General features: G+C 39.3%; 1 pseudogene; it reads right to left on the reverse strand.

The window, feature by feature from the left end:
- Window positions 1–409: 409 nt before the first annotated feature.
- LOC114098426 (zinc finger protein 131 pseudogene) lies at window positions 410–2,448 on the reverse strand (annotated as a pseudogene).
- Window positions 2,449–3,886: the final 1,438 nt, after the last annotated feature.

Below are 3,886 nucleotides of genomic sequence, written 5' to 3' on the forward strand. Positions count from 1 at the left end.
AACTAAAGAAAGCCAGCCAAAATTTTAACTGCACAGTAACAACACACTTTCTTCATGCAGCCTTGTTTCCTACATATTCAATTTTCTAACATGCATTAGAATACATAAACTTGTATTCTAATGATTTTACATTTGATTTTACAATATGGAAAAAATTTGAGGAAGGACATGACCCGGGGAAGAGAAAACGGTGATAAAGAACCCTTACTACAATGAAAATAGATACTTTCGTATCCAACTATATAATAAGAATATAATCCATTTAAGTTTTCAGAAATATACTTCTCAAAGCTCCCCTTCATTTATGAGAAAGATCCTCCTCTGTGGCATTAACTGGGGTGAGGGGCATCAGTATGTTTAGATAGAAACAGTTCAGCACAACAGGAAATAATTTTTAACTTTGGTCTACTTGTCTGTCAGTTTAAGGACAGTCACACTGCCCATAATCAGTTAAAAAACCCAACGTGTAAATTAAAAAATATATTCGTTATTTCAATCTAAAACTGGCATAGCTGTTCTGTCATCATTCTCTGCCTTTTCAACTTGGGAATCCACTGCTGGTTTGGTCTTTAAACCCTCAGCACCTCTGTGATCTTCCCTGGCAGCCTCAGCAGCATCTGCTTGGTTAGGCTCTCTCTCCTCTTGGCTCATGATTTCAGGGGTCACGTGATCCAAGTCCGCTTCTAGAAGCTCAGTTTGTACTTCCACTGGCATCTGATTTACCCGTTCAACATGCAGCTCCTCTACGCGTACTTCAGTACCTTCTTCAGTCTGAATTCGACCCACTTCTAGATAACTGACTTGGACCTGCTCTGGAAGCTCACTCATGTGTGAATCATGCACTTGGCTGTCCTGAAGCAGATCTGGATGGACTTGTTCCACAGTCACTTGTGCTGAATCCACCTGGACCTGAAGTAATGGTAACACATGCACCTTCCCAATTGATGTCACTGGTTCAGTTTGCACACGTGTTTCTACTGAAAGGACTTCTTCAGTTACTAGACGCTCTGAAATATTATGAGTATCACTGAGATGCCTCCTTAATTCATTTCCTTGCATAAACCACAAGTCACATAAAGTACAATGGTTGGGTTTATCTCCAGTGTGTATTACCAAGTGATCTTTGAACTGTTCCCAGCTGTTAAACACACTGTTACATACCTGGCATTCATACAGCTTCTTCCTTCCCTTTTTTGCCCCCACTCCAGTTTGGCATGCAGTGAGATGACATTTGAGAGTACTATTTCTAGCAAATCGTTCATGACAATTTGGACACTCAAAAGGTTTTTCACCTGTATGTTTTCAAAGATGCTCTTTAAAATGTCCAAAGTGGTCAAACTGTTTCTCACAGTACTGACATATATGAATTTTTTTCCCAGTTCTTTGCTTCTTACTCACTCCACCTTCTTCAAGGTGGTAACAATTTAGGTGCTGTTTCCGTGCGCTCTCCCGAAGGTACCTTTTATTGCATATTTCACACTTGAAACTCTCAGTGGAGTGTGATTTCATGTGTTCCTTAAATGGTAAAACAATTTAAATGAACGGTTACATTTCTCACAATGGAACAAGTCCTTCACATGTGACAGCTGAAGTTCCACAATTTCAATACCTTCTACCTGTTTGCTTATGGGGTCAGATGCACAGCCATCTTCTTCTTTAATCTGCCCTTTTTTATCACCTTGTCGGTACTTGCTGGTAATATCTGCCAACAATGCTAAAGCAGAATCATCAGAGGAACCTGTGCTCTGTATGTACTTTATGGACTGCTTGGCAGAAGCCACTTCCTCTAATGTTTCCATGCCTTCATCTTACACTTCAATTATGCCTTCAGTAATCTCCACCTCAATTTCAACAGGCTCTGATTCTGCAGATGGCAATGACTCAGTGATAACATTTGAAGTTTCTGCAATCTTTCTTTTTTTTTTTGCCTCATTTTTTCCTGTGGTATTTTCCTCTAATGGAGCTGAATTTTCTTTGTTTCTGACTTCAAGGGCTTTAATAGCTTCTAGCATTTGTAGAAATTCTGCTGCTTTCCATACGTCATTGGCTTCTTCTTCTCCTTGTATCATTAGTTTTGCTGTGTATGTGAACTCAATTAAATGACGAAAGGCCATTTTACTAACACCTTCTATCTCCACCAAAGGTTCCTGAGTAAACTCCTGAAAGAATTTGTAGAAGAACTTACTGCAAGCAGCCAAAACAGCCTTATGGGCCTTAAAATGATGTCCATCGACTATTAGTGTGATATCGGTAAATCGATCCTGCTCTCGTTGTTCATTCAATCGGTCCAGAATCATTTTATGATGTTCAGGAAACTCCTGAAGGCATTCCATTGTCTCTTCAGCCTCCATGGCCTTCGGGTTGCTCTAGCTCGCGTTTCTTCTCTCCTCCCCTTCCGTGCTCTCCCCTCCCAGAGCACAGGTTACCCTACACCTTTCCCTGTTCCCAGGCCGCAGCTTTCCCTCTATCATTTTCTTCGCAGGATCCCGGGCGCTCCTTACGCTGGGTCTAGCTGACGCAAGTGCGCTCGCCTGATATTAAAGTTTTTTATTACATTCTGGTGCAAATTCTTCAATTTTGCTAGTTAACCAGTGAAGAATATTTACCTGTGCCTGTCATTGTTCCATCAGAACAAATAACCCTAGCAAACTTAAATATTACATTTGTTGACAGTGCATAATTCCTAATTTTTTCCTAATTTTACATATGGCTTGGCAAGTGAGTTGAAAAACTAACTTCTCCTTTTTTTTTTTTTTTGGTACCAGGAATTGAGCCCAGAGGTGCTTAACCACTGAGTCACATCCCCAGCCCCTTTTGATTTAGAGAGAGGATCTCACTGAGTTGCTTAGGACCCTGCTAAGTTGCTGAGACTGGCTTTGAACTCGAAATCCTCCTGCCTCAGGAGGATTATTAGTGTCTCTTTCATTAGTGTCTTGTACAAATCACATATGTAATAAAATAATAATTATATTAACAGTATTAACAAATTGCAATGAAAAATGCTTTATGGACTTTATTCGTTCTGTGAGTTTGACTTCCATAGCATGAACTAATTCCTAGATATGTGAAAAAAAGTTATATTGTCATTAGAAGAAAGGCAGCCTAGAAGTAACAACAAGAAGTTGTGTAGTTCTCCCCTACCTGTTTCTTTTCCTCTGGAAGATGTTTTCCACAGTGTCATTTCTAGCAGTAAAATTAGAGGACATTGGCTGAATACATTGTTACATTCACACAGTGAAATAATATTGGCCACTGAAGCTATATTATAGAAAATATTGATTATGTTATTCAATAAAATTCTTAGCAGTTATTGATATCCACTCCTCCCACCCCCGCAAAAAAAAAAAAAAAAGTTGCTCAGGCTGGATTCTTCATTGAGGACCTCAGGACTAAATCAATAGATACACATAGTGGGCTTGCTGCTTATAATCCCTGGGATCTACCGGAATAATTACTTCCCTAGATTATAATGTGTATACACACACACACACATACACACACACACACACACTTCACAAGGATAAGGCCCAACAGGAGAGGGGATTATTGTGCCATTCTGGAATATCAAAACACATGGCCATAATTATATAAGAATATTTACTGTGGCACACCTCTGTAATCCTAGCTTCTTGGGAAGCCAAGTCAAGAGGATCATAAATTTGAGGTCAGCCTCAGCAACTTAGCAAACCATGCCTCAAAATAAAAAATAAAAATGACTGGGGATGTAGCTCAGTGGTAAAGTGCCCCTGGGTTCAATCTCCAGTACCAAAAAAGAACAGTTTTATTGTTGATAAATTGTGAATTTCTTCTGTGAGTGTATATGAAAACAGAATTTCATTCAAGCTAGGGACTAAAAACAAATATAAACTGTGGGTTACACATTTTA

This window comes from Marmota flaviventris, chromosome 9, assembly GCF_047511675.1.
Source record: "Marmota flaviventris isolate mMarFla1 chromosome 9, mMarFla1.hap1, whole genome shotgun sequence".
Taxonomy (NCBI): domain Eukaryota; kingdom Metazoa; phylum Chordata; class Mammalia; order Rodentia; family Sciuridae; genus Marmota; species Marmota flaviventris.